Raw genomic sequence first — 16,678 nt, forward strand, 5'->3', positions numbered from 1 at the left:
CAATTTTGGCACCAATATAGGAAGTATCGATTCCAGTTTTCCTCGCATTTTGACCATCTGTAACCTTCCTGGGTCGCATAATAGACCGCACACACACACACACACACACATACACACACGACACTAGTTTATCTCTTTCTCTCACCACGCGACCGCGAGCCTCACACCATGACGTAATCAAACTTGGTGGTGTTTCGCTTATTTTATTGATTGGGTGTCACTGTATCCTTGTGTATTGACAGTCCGGCTCGTTTTGTGGCACTTTGCGCTGTTGTGTGCGATATTCCCAACTTCTTTCCGACATCTCTGATGGAAAAGTTAGGATTACGCTTAACGAACGCTGGCCACTCTTGTACCGGTCGATGCGACATCCTGGTTTCGGTTTCCTCCTTATTCTGGTTTTCTAGCAGTCGTCAGATGTTCTCCAAACACTTTGTCACAGTTGATTTGGCCATTTTCAGCGATTTTGCCAAGTCTGTGTTGGGGAAAACGGGATTTTGCTTATGCGCGAGCAAAATTTTGATACGCTGTTCCTCTTGCTTCGACGCCATTTTGAGAACTGAATAGTAAATGACAATAACAGAATAGAGACAACATTTCGTTCGCACACACCTATAAAATGAGGAACACGGAGGAGTGCAAGATTTAAATGATACACAAAATTTTCATCGACCAATTTTTGACCGTTCCACCCTTTACTATGCGGGTAAGCTTCGAGACATAGCATAGCACCAGACCCTCTTCACTCTTTGGAATTTATAGAGACAGATAACAGCGCCAATAGGTTTGTGACGATACAACGTTGAACTGCAGCGTTGGAAGAAAACACGCACACCATCATCTATACATCCCAAGCAACACACATGTTCTATATCAGTTTATATAACCTATATATGACTGGCTTTGGTTGTAAAGCAGTTTACTCAACATAAATCTATTAATTTGTGTTACTTGGGATGTACGAACCCACACCACTGAGCGGAGGGTACAGCGCAAATCAAAACACGAAACGGTGTTATCACTCATCGTCATCACTCAGCTTCAGCAGCTTCAGTTTGCGATTTCATTTGCCGTCATTGGAAAATACCTTCGTTATAAAATAGAACAGTAATCATTATTCCAACGTAATTTTTGAATAGCCAAAGCGTTACGTTTGTTTAGCAATTATTTCGATACGTTGCGTTTTTCCATGAATAATTCTATGTTTATAAAGATTATTTTGAGCAACAGCTTCATAAATCATAAATTCTCCATTACTTTTTCGAAGGGAAGTATCTGCATGTGCATCTTACTGATACCGGTGGTGATATTGGAAACTCGTTCACTTGAAAGCTAAACATATTACAAGCCCATCATGATGTGAGCTTGGATTTGTGATTGTTTTCTCAAGCGTTTCTGATGCGTATAAAGTAGTAATGATCGAAAATCTATGCAATCATAACGAAGTGAGAATCTTGCTATCGCAATATAATGATGATGACAACGATCATCCTCTTCCCTCGGCTGATCATCAACGTCCGCGCTGGCATATGTCATACTGACACCTGCCATTTATTGAGCCCTGGTGGTTAAGTTGGCGGGGGACTCCCAAAAGTGTCAATGTGCACTCACCAGATGGCACTGCGATCACATAACTGTGGTGTATCCATAGCCTTGTTCGGGGAATTGATTAGTGGGATATCTTGTTAATTAAATATCTTTGATAGCACCACGTAGTGAGAGACTTTTGAGCTAATATAATCACCATCTGGAAGACCGCCTAAGCAACCAAAAGTTTCGCATTCAACGTTAAAACTCACTTTCAAGTTCCATAAAGTTCGAATAAAGTTTCTACAGAATTGTCAAGATCCATAAAGTTCAAATAAAGTTTCGACAAAACTTTCAAGTTCCATAAAGTTCAAATAAAGTTTCCACAGAACTTTCTTCGCTCTCGCCGGAGATGAACCAGCGTCTGGCTGAAAATCTCCTTAATAAAGACAACCAACCAACTTTCTTCTCAAGCAACCAAAAGTTCCACATTCCACTAAAAAAAACCCATTTTCAAGTTCCATGAAGTGCATATAAAGTTCGAGCAGAACTTTCTGGCTACTTCAGAAGCTATAGAAACCTCACGAAGAAACTTCAGGCTCCAAAAAGTTCCGATGCGTATTCTTAACAACTTAAAGTCCAAAAAAAGTTCCAAGTTCCAGCATCCCTAAGCACTTCTTAGGAACTTTAGGCAAGGCTGAAAACATGACCACAACAAAGTTCCGAACATGCTCCCAGTGGAACTTCTTACCAACTTTACAGTTTCTAAAAAGGCCCTCATGAAGCAATCCGCACAAGTCTTTATTAGTAACAAAATTTTATGTACGTATATATGAAATGATCAGTGGCTCAAATAAATCAAAATTCTTATATTTATGCAGTGCATCAATATTCTATCCAAACATAAAAAAAACATTAAAGAGCAATTTCTTGGATTCGACCCGTGTATTCAGCATGCAATCTACGAACACTAACCACTGCACCACGAGTGTTTTGGAATACCATGCGAGGAAACACCAAATTAAAATTCATTAAGGTGTTGAGTTTCATATTCAAGTCAGTCAGCTGGCACTGAAAACTCCAACAGTAGCCGGGACAACAGCTCACTTCAATATATCTCAGATAGCGTAGTGGTTCGTGCTGGTGCTTTCACGCAGAAGGCCTGGGTTTAATTCTTCAAACAGCTCTCATACCACTACTAATGCTGATAAACCAATTGCACGTTCATACCTGCCTTTAGAAATAACTTTCATAAAGATCTGACTTTAGAATTAACTTTGATAAAAGAGCGATCTAAATATAAAATCGGTGTAGAGGACAAAACCTTATTTAAACTTGTCTTCTAAAAGCGCCATTCAAGTTCCGCCCGAAGCTGCTTAGAATGCTCTTCAATTATGGTACAGGAACTATCAGGTTCTTAAAACGACTTAAAAACGACATTCTAAAGACCAATTTCAACCGAATAGCCTTTTATCAGAACTTTTTGTTCCTTGAGCGTGGTCATCTGAACAACTTGGCTAAAGACAGCAACCTTCTATATGACCATAATTTCGAAACACAGCTTATACAGGAAGTTCATATGCCCACTAGCGCCACATAGTAAGAGTTCTGAACCTGAACAACTTTGCTCAAGACGGTAACTTTCTATATGACCACGATCACGAGATATTCACGATAATTCTATGTTGGGCCCAAATGACATATAATTCCCATGTTTATTTAATATTCATTCCCCATTAAACCTATATCCAATGGCACAATATTGTTGGTCTAAATCAGTTCTTAAATTCATCAAGCTCGAAATTCATAACTTTTCATAAGTTCGGGGTAGCAAAACATCTAAAAAAAAGTAATAATGCCCTCGAGTTTTTATAAGTTTTCAAACCCAAGGTGGTTATAATGTTTACAAATGATTAAAGTAAGATTCTTAAGTAGTTTCTATGCTTTGAACACGTTATTCTTTGTTAAATTTTGCAATCTCCAAATGGTGTTCTACGTCAAAATTGCATGGAACACTACTCAGAACTCTTAGAAAATAATAATCTTAATTCACTGTGAAATGTTCTCTATGAAACCCTATCGGAAATTTCTTTAAATTTTTTCAAAATCCCTGTGAATTTTCATAAATATTTCCTTAAACTTTCTTCGTTTTGAAATTCGGTGACTTTTTTCAGTTATTTTCAGCATTTGATTCTCTTGGAACTATTGTCGATATCTCCTGGGAATTATCTTTAGAATTATCTTTTATTAATTAAATGAATTATTAACAAATAAGAGATTTTCGATTCCCTACGTGATCATTAGGCGTAGTGTCAGAATTGTTTCCATATCATAATTATGTTTATAAAGGCTGACTAAAAGTAAATTGGTACGCCCCTCGCGCGCTGCTAGCACGCCTCTAGTGTTGAGAATCGAAAATCTTTGACAGTGGTTTGTTTACACTTCTATAGAAAACAATAAAGAGCCTGAATTTATAAAGAGACGACATGTCAAAATTGGAACAATCGACTATCTGTCAAAGTCATACGAAAAGTTATTCCAATCGAGCAGAAGACCTGTCAAATGGATAAGATGTCATCTCTTTATAAATTCAGGCTCTTTAAAAACAACTGGTGCATGTTTGATCAAAGTAGTCGATCACGTTCAGAAATAACGTCAAATGGAACTCGAAAGTAATAAAAATATTGTGCAAAACACCTGGAAAATCCGGAGTGGTCAAGTTCCAAGCTGGCTAAAGTTCTTAAGATGCCGAAGCCCTGAGTGTGGAAAGGAATCAGCGGACCTACAAAAAAACTGGAACCAGAGATCGTCAGCTGCACAGCAAGGTGTTGAGGTGCGTTAATGCCAACCCTGGTCTTTCGATCCGAGATGTGGCCAGAAGATACAACGCCAACTTTCAAACTGTGCGGAACATCCTTGCCAGGGAAGGATACAAGCCGTACAAAGTCAGTAAACTTACGAAACGGCTCCACCTAGGCCCCCGTGAATCTGTCATTGCTACATACGACCTAATCCATTGAATTGTGCACCATAACCACTTCTTCAAAATAACACTTCGTTTCAATTCCAAATAAACTTTTCCTTAATTGGTTCAAATGTAGGTTAGGCTAGTGAAAAATCTTGTTAACATTCCGCCATTTTCATCTCTATCCCCCCTAGAAGTTGCCACAAATCGATGCTTACCAAACCGAAATCAAAAACAATATTCCGTTTGCACAAACATTTCCAAATCGAAAGCACGTGGAACGAAGAAAGATGTTAAATTTGCAATCCATATAAAAGAGTACGTATGTCAGTATTAGGGGCCTCAGATGGCCTAGTCGGTAAAGGCACGGCAATACCAAACCAGCAGCGACGGGTTCGATTCCCGGTCCGGTCGTGGAAATGTTTTTCGGGTTGGACATTTTCTCGACTTCCCTCGTTGTGCTTGCCACGCAATATTAAAATGCATGCATATTGGTTGGTCAATTAATAACTGTAGAAGTGCATCTGGACCACTATGCTGACTGAGAGCCGGCAAAACGTTCGCAACAGAAGCGTTAAAAGCCTAGAAGAAGAAGATGCCAGCACCAACATCGTGCAAAATTGACTCAAAATTCAAACACTTTCTTTCTTAGAGTCGGAAAGGGAGGGAACAGTGAGGAAAAGGAAGGTAGTTATCGATGATATGTGTGTGTGTGCGAGCGTGGGCGTGGGAATATATAAAACGAAGGCCTTCTCGCGAGGCTTGAACCTTACCAGAATACGTGATTTCCAACCGTGACATTTGACTAACAAAGGCGCACCGTCACCCGCATACTCGGATAGGACATGTGACGTGCATAAGGCTATTGGTACCCATGCAAGATGTGAATATAGGGGTGGTATTCGAAAATATGCTTGTTAGCAGTAATGTGCTTTTAATGTGCTTTGAGCCGCCGCAAGGGACGCTCTGAGGGAGGATTTTTCTCACGTTTGGAGTCGTTTATTACGAAGCGTTCACCGAGATCAATAAGGTGGTTATTTTCTGTCAGCTTGAATCCGGTGACAGTTTTTGTGAAGATCTGGGATGGGGCGAAAATCTTCTTTGATATTTGAGATTCGCAGCGTGCATCATTCATCGTGTACCAGAGAGAAGGTAGGTACGCGCACGCATTGACGAAGGCATGGATGTCAACATGGGATCTCAAGCAATGGAGCAGGAAGCATGGGAAACCAGTTAGCACGTAATCGATTTATATATTTGGCTATGCCCTACATGAGAGCACATACGACGGAACAAGACGATGACTTTTCGTGGAAAACCGACGGTACGTGTAATAAGCTACAAATTGGGACTCGGATGTGATCAACCATGATGTAGAGGGAAATAAAGGAACGATTTTTATTTCATTGCCGGAATCAAACTCTTCTTTCTTAGTTAATTGACAGCTCACAAGCATAATTTTGCCCCCGTCAACCGTATCCACATACATCAAATCCCCACCGAATAGTTTTCTCCGGCAGCGTTCACAACCCAAATCCAACTTCGTGTCGCATTGCTCCACTTTACTTCTCTCGTCATGGCATCAGACCGCAAAAGCCGAAACTCTAATCAGCATTTGCGAGCTAATAGCAACAAATTATTCATGACACCTGGGCTTGACATTTCGCCAAACCTCTTTTTATACACAACCGCCCCTCAACACCTCCCCATTCGAATGTTTAATGTAACTATACTTCTGTTTAGAAACCACCCCAGGCAACCCAGCAACAAACCAAACCAAAAAGAAAAGCTAAGTCAAGTCAAAAGGTACTTGGTCTAACCGCGCTGTATAGAAACTTTTTCGATGAAGGTCGTGATTTTACACACAACACCCGGCGGGACTCGACTCACCCCCATCTCCCCCCACAAAAACGACGTCAGCCGCCCAGAAACCAGCACATTAGATCGTCATCACTACACCTAATGTTGCTAATAAAAATGTCAAGCACCTTTCCGTTGAGACGGCAAAAATGGAACCTAAAGCAGAATTGGAGGTGCAGCGGGGTGGTTCTCCTCTTTTTAAGGGGTGCGGGACAGGGACGAAATATGGAAACGGGCTGACAACCGGTTCTTTTTGGGATGAAAATGGTAAATAGCGAAAGGTAAACAAAACCAAGCATCATTTTCACTCGATTGTGGTGTTTTTGGGTTGGAAATCGGTGCGGAGGGTGAACTATGGGGGGAAACGGAGGGATAGTTGAGGCCGTGAATGGGAATAATTTGGGTTCTGTTTGACGCGGCGAAAAATTTCGCTTATGCCAGAGCTCTTTTGTGTTTTGAACGGTATTAGGGTATGCAAAGGTGTTATTTTCTGGGAAACCGTACATAGTTTTTTGGAGAATTTCACATTTATAATCTTCGGAGCGATTAAAAAAGTAGAAGGGTCTGTGCCTAGGGGCACGAACGGGAGCTTGACGTAGGGCCGCTAGGGCACGGAACAAATGTGAAGAAAATTTAGTTCTTTTAATTGATCGATCATCTATTATATTAACTCTTTCCGTTTTTGATTTGTAGGCGTACCAAATTTGTAGTTTTTTTTTTCATAGTGGAAGTTGATGAAGAGAATCGATCAAAATCACTTGCACCCTGCTTCCAAGTTTGGTTACAAGATTACAACTCTGGAGAGCATTTTGTGTGGTCGTTGGGGGCATGTGGTTCTGAATATGGACCAACAGGCATTTTAACTTTTTACTATAATAAGCTTGTTGGCCCAGAAAGGGGCCGTTTTGTTACCAAAGTTGGTGATGATTTAACCTCCGAAACCGTACAGAGTGCGTCTCTGTCGCTTAAAAACGTAGATGACATCCACGGCCGCTTACGCTTGGCGTGTTCAGAGTAGGTGACAGCATCACGGATCTCATTTTCCAGGAACACCTTCAGCACACTTCGCGTACCCTCGTAGATCAGACCGGAGATACGTTTGACACTACGACTGCTTTTGCTGCTTCTGTTGCCTGCTAACCACGGCGTCCGAAGCGAAAATGAGTTGAGGCTGACTTTAAATGATCTTTATTTTTCGAATTTGTGTGGTTTACATGTATAACTTATCAAGTGACCCAGATGCGTCTTTTGAACTTTAGTTCTTTTGAATTTCAATTATTATTAATTACAGTTCCTAGTCCCATCAGACCTGTTTTAAAGTATGACCACCTTGGTGGGATTGGTTTGATTTGAATCGAAAAAAGGAGACTACTTATAACTACTATTTACAACTACAACTAACCTACAACTACTATATACATCTAATCTACTATATACAAATTGCTTATCTGATAAATTACATTTTCGTGCAAATTTAGTCTAACTTCGTTAATTCTGGAATCTATTTTGGCAATGCCTGTTTCTTCGTGTAAATTTGTTATTCTAGTGTCGAAAGGATGATCAAGTGCCATCCTCAGCACTCTACTCTGAGTGACTTGGATTTTGATCCTGTGAGTCTGTGCACATGATTCTCACACCGGAGCTGCGTAGAGGATCGCATGTTTACCCTTGAGAGGCGGGATCTGCGGCAAATCAGCGGATAAAGACACCTCACCAAGGCAGAACACTTGACTACAGTTTTCTCTACATGCGAACGGAAGAGGAGTTTTTCATCGAACAATATCCCGAGATAGATTACTTCGGCAGACCACTCCACCCTTGTGCCATCCATTATTACAGTACAAGAGGGAGCCGGTTTTAGTTTGGGCGATTGCCGATGGAGGAACATGATCGCTTGTGTTTTGGAGCCATTGATTTTGATTTCTCACTTAGTGGCATAATCAGCAAAGGCGTTAAGCCATCGTTGAAGTTTGTTCGTTATTTCGCGAGGCATCCTTCCTTTGACGGCTATTGCGGTATTATCTGCGAACAGGAAAAACACGAAACCGTCACCGAGGGGAGGAATGTCGGAAGTGTAAATGCTGTAAAGCAAGGGGCCCAGCGGACTGCCTTGCGGGACTCCTGCTGCGATGGAAAACGTGTCTGAAAGACAACCATTCAACGATACCTTAAACGACCTTTGCTGAAGTTACAAAGCTTGTACACAAGTCCGTCATGCCAAACATTGTCAAAAGCCTTTTCGACGTCTAGCAAGGCCATGGCTGTGGACTTGGATACAGCTTTGTTACTTCGGATGTTATTCATCACCCGTACTAGCTGGTGGTTGGTGGAGTGCCCCTTTCTGAACCCGAACTGTTCCGTTAGGAGTATGTTGTTTTCCTCGACAAATTTGAGCAAACGATTGAGAATGAGTTTCTCGAACAATTTGCTCAGCGCTGAAAGAAGGCTGATTGGTCTGTAGCTTGAAGGCAAGGTTGGATCCTTTCCGAGTTTGCGGACTGGTATGATTTTTGCTACTTTCCAGATGCTTGGAAAATACTGCAGTTCCAAACATCTGTTGAAGATAGCGGTTAGAAGAGACTGTACTTTCATGCTGAGTCTCTTCAAGATCAAGTTGAATATACCGTCAAACCCGGGAGCCTTCATGTTCTTGGTGCATTTCAGCGCCGAGCAAATCTGTTGTACTGTAATCATATCCGCCGGAGGCACGACACAAGGGGAGGCATCTAGGTTTTGAACGCATTGGGCAAACTGCCTGTTCAGATCGGCCATTTCACGTTTTTTGCCCAGATCTCCAGTCCTCTGAAACTGGCGTCTACGAACATTTCTCAACCGAATAAGTAATTGGGTGTGGGAATCAATAGCAACAAACTTACCCCTCACAGGAACTTGTCAAACACACGTCAGCCACGGATATGGCCTGTTGGAGTCCTTCCAACATCCGGTCGATGTCATCTACAGTGTCGAGCAGTGGATTTTCATGGATGTTGCTGTCCACCATTCGTCCGTACTGCACCCAGATAACATCGTGTTTGTTAATCTATTACCCAAATTTGGGTTAACGATTCTTAGCGTATTGAAAGTTTTCGTCCCGTTAGTTGCCAATGTGGTAATATAAGAGGAATGGCAGATTTTTTGTTATAATTACTTTATTTGTACAGGCTTAATCGAATAAACTTTACAGAGCCGAGTTATCCTTTCCGTTTTACATTATTACTGTCTTAAATTTAAAGTTAAAGGAACTGGACCGAGTACTTGCGGTTGTCTCGAGGTTAGTGGAGATTTACAATTTTTTGGATGGGAAAAGGGAAGAAGGAGGTTTGAAATGTGGTTTACGATACAAATATTTATAATGAGAGAGAGAAGGATTAGTATTTTCCATTTAATTCCACTACTTTATTTGCTTATCCTTGACAGATACGCGTATTTCGTCTACAATGTGCAGACTTCTTCAGTGTCTTGTACTAATACTCGACTATTAGTACAAGACACTGAAAAAGTCGAGTATTAGTACAAGACACTGAAGAAGTCTGCACATTGTAGACGAAATACGCGTATCTGTCAAGGATAAGCAAATAAAGTAGTGGAATTAAATGGAAAATACTAATCCTTCTCTCTCTCATTATACAGGTATTCCACTAAGACGCCCACATTCATCAGGACAAATATTTAGTTAATCCTTAAACATTAAATTATCTTGAAAACAAACATTGAAAAAAAAAACCCCACATGTACAAAATACAAACAAAACACAAGGTTAATCAAACTTACAATCTAAGGTTAATATCCTTAAAGTAAACATATGTGAGTCTCATAAACTCCAGATCACGTCTAGCCAAAATATCCCGAACTGCAACATTAGGTTGTCTAGCTCGAGCCCGAAGGGAATCATAAAAATGTGACCTGACTCCACGATACTCCGCACAAGACCAAAGGATGTGATCAGCGTCCTGGTAACCTTGTCCACATTCACAGAGATTGCTGTCTCCCAACCCCACACGGAACAAGTGAGCGTTCAGACAATAGTGATTGGACATGAGACGAGACATCACGCGTATGAAGTCTCGACTCAAGCTCCCTTCACTCCATTGATGTTGCCAGCTAACGAGTCACTGCTGACGATAAAAAGAGAAAAATTCACTATAGGCGATTTGTCGATCATAAATGTCGCCTTCCATAGCGCCCACCTTCGCAAGTGAATCCGCCTTCTCATTGCCCAAAATTGAGCAATGCGAAGGGACCCACGCGAAGGTGGTGATGAAAGAGCGCACGGATAAAGCACTAAGCAGCTCTCGTATTTTCAAGAGAAAATACGAGAAGTGCCTTACCGGCCTAATGGAACGGATAGCCGCGACAGAACTGAGACTATCCGTAAAAATATAGTAGTGGTCTGGAAGAAGTGAAGCAATAGTGTAGTGAATTGCTGCCAGTTCAGTCACATCAGCTCCACAGAACAAGGAGCTTCAAGTTTTCGAGAGGCGCTATGAAATTCATTAAATACACCAAAACCAGCGGACTCCTCTATTAGAGAGGGATGGCAGATATAATCTGCATATTCTTATATTTGTTTGGTTCACCTCTAAGCTAATAGTACATTCAAACTTAGGCAGATATCACGTAATTTAGGCACTTTTAATATCATTTTATATTATGTTATTACGTTATTATTATCAACTATAGTCTGAACGTATTACAATGTCATGACGTCAGGGTAGGCGTGTAACATGCATGAGAAAGCAAATACTGTTTGCCACACCTTTTAATTGACTTTACTTATGAATTGATTACACGCTTAAATAATAAGGCCACGAATGTTTTCACAAAAATAACTGATTTAGTTTTAATTGAAAACATCTTGATAACAAATCCTGTGATCCATGCGAGATTTTTCAATAAATTTAAAATTATTTTATCGATGTGGTATAACCAAGGGGTAGGTCAGTCTGCACACCAGTCTTGGGTCATCTTTTTTGTCAGTGTGCCGCAAGTGTGCCACAGGTGTGCCAATTGTGCCGGTCATAGAGCAAGCTGCGATTGTTTGTAAAATATCCATCCTAGCAACTCGGTATTTCTGAATGTTTTGGTGTGAAATTGCAAGGATAAATCGGATTAAGGATGACGCGGGAAGTGGCGGGTGTGAGAAATTTTGGTTTTTGTGTTCAAAGGACAATAAAAGTCCTGTGTTTTAGGGTTTTATAATGCCCTCGAAGGCAGACCAGAAACCTAGCCTTTCGTGATGTGACAAGCAACGGTCTATCAGCGGCTGGAAAGAATTGGAACCGGTGGGGAACATTGTTGTTCATAGAGGATTATGAATAGACTTCTGTAGTTTGTTTTGTGAGTTGAAGCATTATTTGAATTAAAGGTATTAATGGGATCTAACTGTCTCTTTCTCTTGAGCCCACTCTAGGACCTACATTTCGTATTTAGATCTATAAGTGAACTGCTGGTCTGAGTTCCTCAGTCAGTCAAACAGCACGTAATGTTGTGAACTGCTTCAATGACAGTTATCCAGCAGTTCTCCTTCTCTTTTATTTACAACAATCCAATGCCTACGAGATTGTGCCGAATGTGTACCGATTGATGTGCCCAAGCTGTGCTGAATTTAATTTCGGCACAATGTGCTGAGTGGCTTACCCCTTGGGTATAACAGCCTAACGATCATAAATGAAATATGATTGGCAGTGTTTCTATTTCTTACCATGTGGTACTATTGAATGTTTTGATCATTTTTTTTTTCTTCATGATATCTGATAACTGATAACAAAATTAGTCGAGGTTGATTACTAATTAGGTTATGTGATAACAACTGAAAACAAAATGATATCTGGAATAACAAAATTTGTTTTCAGTATGATATCAGGTTGTTATTTTACTTTGCTCGGGATCTCTGCGAATGTGGACAAGGTTATCAGGACGTATATCACATTATTTGATCTTGTGCTGACCATCGTGGAGTCAGATCTGAGCTATATGATTCCCTTTGGGCTCGAGGTAGACAACGTAATGTTCCAGTTCGGGATGTTTTGGCTGGACGCGATCTGGAGTTTATGAAACTCATAAATGTTTTCTTGACGAATATTAACCTTAGATTGTAGGTTTGATCAACCTTGGAATTAGTTTGTATTTTGTGTGTGTGTGTGTTTTGTAGGAATTGTATAATTACACTGCTGATGTCAAGTTGAATAGAAATAAGTTCATGTCTTAGGAATAATAAAATATTTGTATCAATTCAAACCTCCTTCACCCTTTCCCTATCCATGAAACTGTAAATGTCCACTAACCTCGAGACGACCGCGAGTACTCGGTTAAATTACTTTAACTTTAGATTTTAACTTTAAATTTAAGATATTAATAATTTATAGCACAAATGATAATAAGGCTCTGTAAAGTTTATTCGATTGAGCCTGTACACATAAATCAATTTACAAAAAAAATAGATGAGAATTATTTAACTGACAGAAATCCGCAGGTAAATTATCATAATTACAAATCTGAACGACTACCTGTTAGAGCTGGAGTTCCTCAGGGGAGGAATCTTGGGGCCATAACATTTTCAATTTGGACCTCCCTGATTTGCCTCAGGGTTGCCGCAAATCTTTGTTCGCCGACGACACAGGCATTTCTGCTAAAGGAATAAGTCTTCGTGTTATTTGCAGCTGACTGCAGAAAAGTTTAGATATTTTCTCTACTTATTTACAAAAATGGAAGATTTCTCCTAACGATTCCAAAACTCAACTTATAATATTCTCAGATTAGCCTTTAGCTTCTTTTTTGTAACCCAATAGTAATGAAGTAATAAAATTGGGTTGTTAGCGGAATGCTTAAATTAAACAGCAAAAAAGGTTATCTTCCATTTAATTCCATTTAATTGATGTTGGTATCCATGACCGATACGTATTTCAACTAAAATGTTCAATATTTTCATCAGTGTCATTCCCACTAAAGACTAATCAAAAATCTAAGCCCCTTAAGTACTCATCCTCTAGGTATAAATGTCAAGTAGTTTTACTTTTTTCATGTTTGTTTAGAACATTATTTGCTTGAACCATATAGAAAACGGTCTATATCTCCAAAAATATTAGACAAAGAAAATTCCTAGCGGCGCCAGTGGTGTAGTGGTAAAAGTGATTGCCTCTCACCCCAGCAGGCCTGGGTTCAATCCCGGTCAGCGCCGCCGGGATGTTCTGAAGCATAACATCTCTGATGGAAGTAAAGCCGGTGGTCCCCGGTTCATGAGTTGATGGATCGATAGGTAGGGTCCAGGTGTGGGAGCTGCCTCCCTGGCGTCGGTAGCATTGGTGCTCAGCACGGAAAACAAGATCGACGGAAAACAAATCAAAGGGGCAAAAAAAAGGAAATTCCCATTTTTAACAAAGTTTTATATTTTGAGCACTCCTACCACTTTGCTTGAAATAGTATCCTTCTATCTCTTTCGGGAAAAATTAAAGTTATTATTTTTTTTTCATAGTAGGCTATGATAAGTTTTTTGAAGTTGTCCAATTGTGAATTATGTGATTTTTTTTTCTCAAGACACTTTTTCGATTGAGTCAATAGTTTAAACACAATTCAGTTAAGTCCGTGATTTTGCCATCTCAGACCACTGGTGCTTCAATAAACATAGTGTTTTTTTAATTACTTAATTTTTACAAACTCTCCCATTGAAATCCTGACTGTGCCACTGCTCGAACCCATTAGTGTAATTCAGCGTTTCGTTTGCCTGCATATCCTACCCTTTTATCCAACATTCCAGTGATTTCTCGTGGAAGTGCAGAGGACTCCTCGGTTTCCAACCAAGCGTGTATCACGTCAACACATTCCTACCCAATCCTTTCTTGACCTGCATTCGGACGTCTAATTTTAGATCACCAGTTTTTACACATTTAGGATGATTGCATCATCTGTTGGTTATCTGTGTAATTACAGCTGATGGTCAATGATGCTCATTCTCAGAGTTCTGCCAATCTTATACATATGAGGCAAAACCAGCAACATCATATTGGTTGGCCTTCGCTAGGAACAGCGCTTAGAAATCCTACAGAAATCCTACTGAAAATCGCAACTTTTTCGATGAATTAGTGCTTTTGTGTAATTGCACCATTAGGGGAACTGGTTCATTCGAGGAAAAGTCGTACAATCGCAACTACGAAGCTCAAAGCTCAACAATAACCAAGAACTTAAATATTTCATCAATTACAATGAAATGTCTTCAATTCGTGCGGTGTTTTACTAAACTTTAATTATATTGAGTTGTATATTTATTTCTTAAACTACAAAGTTCCTCTTTAATTGTAGTGAAAGGTTCACCCGATGGCAGCGAATGCCATCCATTTCGATCCCCCGCTAAATAACGAGCTAGAAGACATACCTACCTTTCATAAAAAGTTTGCCACTTTTCGGTTGTTGTTTTTCCTTTATTGCGAGCCGCGAACAAAGTGTCAGTAACAGCAATCAGCCCCCACTTTAATCCGCTTGCTCTCGTTACACTTTTTACTCTGCCCTTGTGAGGCTGGATTTTCCTGTATTCTATTCTTGTATTTTACAACCAGCACCGGTTCACTGGGTCGTCACCGAAAACGACGACGACGAGGGCACCTTTGACGACAATAGCATCACATCACTTCTCAGCCCTTCTTGTGAATAATGGACTCCTCGTGCACCTGGTTTGTTTTCACGCTTTTCACTGAGAGCTTCTTTTTGATGTTGAATGGTTCACTTTTCTCTTATTTTTTTTCATTCTCGCATCAACGGGTTGTTTGATTTCCCAGCAGGGTTGTCTGTAGCGTGGGAAATGTTCACTTACTTGGAAATCCGTCTCCCTTTTCTGGGTATGTGTTTACTGATGGTGGTATTTCATGCCGACAGGACAGATGATGATTTCTCCACATTTTGAGGATTTCGGTTAATTTTGACTTGCTTTTGCTGCTCTGTTATTGACACAGCACTCGACAGTGTGCGGTAGCTCGGATTTTGTTCTCAACCGCACGCGATATCCTGCTGGGATCTAATCTCAGACGACGCTGGATACGGGGAGTTTGCTTTGCACTGTGAGTACGGGCGACAACTGGCGTCAACGAGGTGGAAAGAAGGGAAAACAATAATAAAATTTATTTCAGCTCATTCAACACGCCTGAGCCATCCCAAGGACCGAGTTTTCCAAGTTCGGAACTTTTTGGCAGAAGTACACTACACTCGCGCTCACAACCCAGCCAAAACACACACTCAGAAGTATCCAAACATCGATTTTCCCTTTTTCTCGGCTCGTTCTTCTTGTTGTTTGCCTTCTTGTAGCCGGACTGACTTTCCTTGTGCACACGCCCGGTCAGAGTGGGTGGATTCGGCTCACAGAATAACACTATTTCTCGTTTGCAATTTCTGCAGACGAAGGCCTGTTACTTCGCATTCCTCTACCTCCTCGCACAACACAAACACTACTTTTTTCTTCCTCTTATTACACAGTGCCCCGGAGAACTTTCCGAACCATCATCGCGTCGGTTACAGCCCCACACCACATCGGCTCAAAACATTGTATCCATTCGCGTCATTGAGCATCGATATACGAGCAAAGCCCCTCAACCAATAACCGTACATCCCCATTTCTGCCTTGGATATGTTTGAATAATTAATAAACGATACTGACGCTTTTCCTTGATGGCCCCACCCACACCCCTCTAGGGCAAACCAACTATGCTCTGATGATGACGACGTCGACGGTCAAGTCCACCATTCAACAACTCCACCCACTGGAACCCGTGGGCTGATCTTCGCTAAACCCTCTCTTGGCGTCAGGCAGCGATAATCATTAGAAAAATAATCACTTTTCTCCGACTCCGCTGCTGACCACAACTCCACACAGGAGGTTCAATGTGCTTCGATGAAATCGATCAACAACGACGACCACGACCACGACGACGACGGAGGAAGAGGCATTCGCGCGCGTCGCCACCCAATGCTGCGAACTCGATCGGCGTCCAAGTAGGTACACTCGCGTCCAGATTGTCCCGAGCCCGTCACGATACTGAAGCTGCCGCGTGCGATTTCCACCGGTTTGTAGGTAGACGGAGGACCATCGGACTTGGGAACTCGAAAGCACGACACGAACGAGTCTGAGCAGCTGATATTGGAAGGTGTTGTTTTAGTACACGATTCGAGAGGGATTCACTCGGGTCGGGTGTTGTTTCGAACAGTTTGAAAGGATTCGAGCAGTTCGAAGATGGGTGGACGGAAGTGCGCATGTTCCGGTGAACGAGAGATTCTTTGCAGGAGAGAAAGCCTGAAAGGGGTATTGTTTTGACTGGATGAAGCTGGGTTCATGCGTTTTCGAAT

The 16,678-nt window shown here is 41.1% G+C and overlaps 1 protein-coding gene across 1 annotated transcript in view; it reads right to left on the reverse strand.

Annotated features, from left to right (window-relative positions):
• LOC135706325 (uncharacterized) overlaps positions 1-16,223 on the reverse strand; it is a 447,494-nt gene extending 431,271 nt beyond the window's left edge. Inside the window, exon 1 of the mRNA XM_065227935.1 lies at positions 14,725-16,223. The gene's annotated coding sequence lies outside the window, so the exon portion shown is untranslated. The remainder of the gene's footprint in view (positions 1-14,724) is intronic.
• Between the last annotated feature and the right edge of the window lie 455 nt (positions 16,224-16,678).

This window comes from Ochlerotatus camptorhynchus, unplaced genomic scaffold (genome assembly GCF_037179485.1).
Source record: "Ochlerotatus camptorhynchus isolate MF236.1 unplaced genomic scaffold, CSIRO-AGI_Acam_v1.1 ptg000277l, whole genome shotgun sequence".
Lineage (NCBI taxonomy): Eukaryota > Metazoa > Arthropoda > Insecta > Diptera > Culicidae > Ochlerotatus > Ochlerotatus camptorhynchus.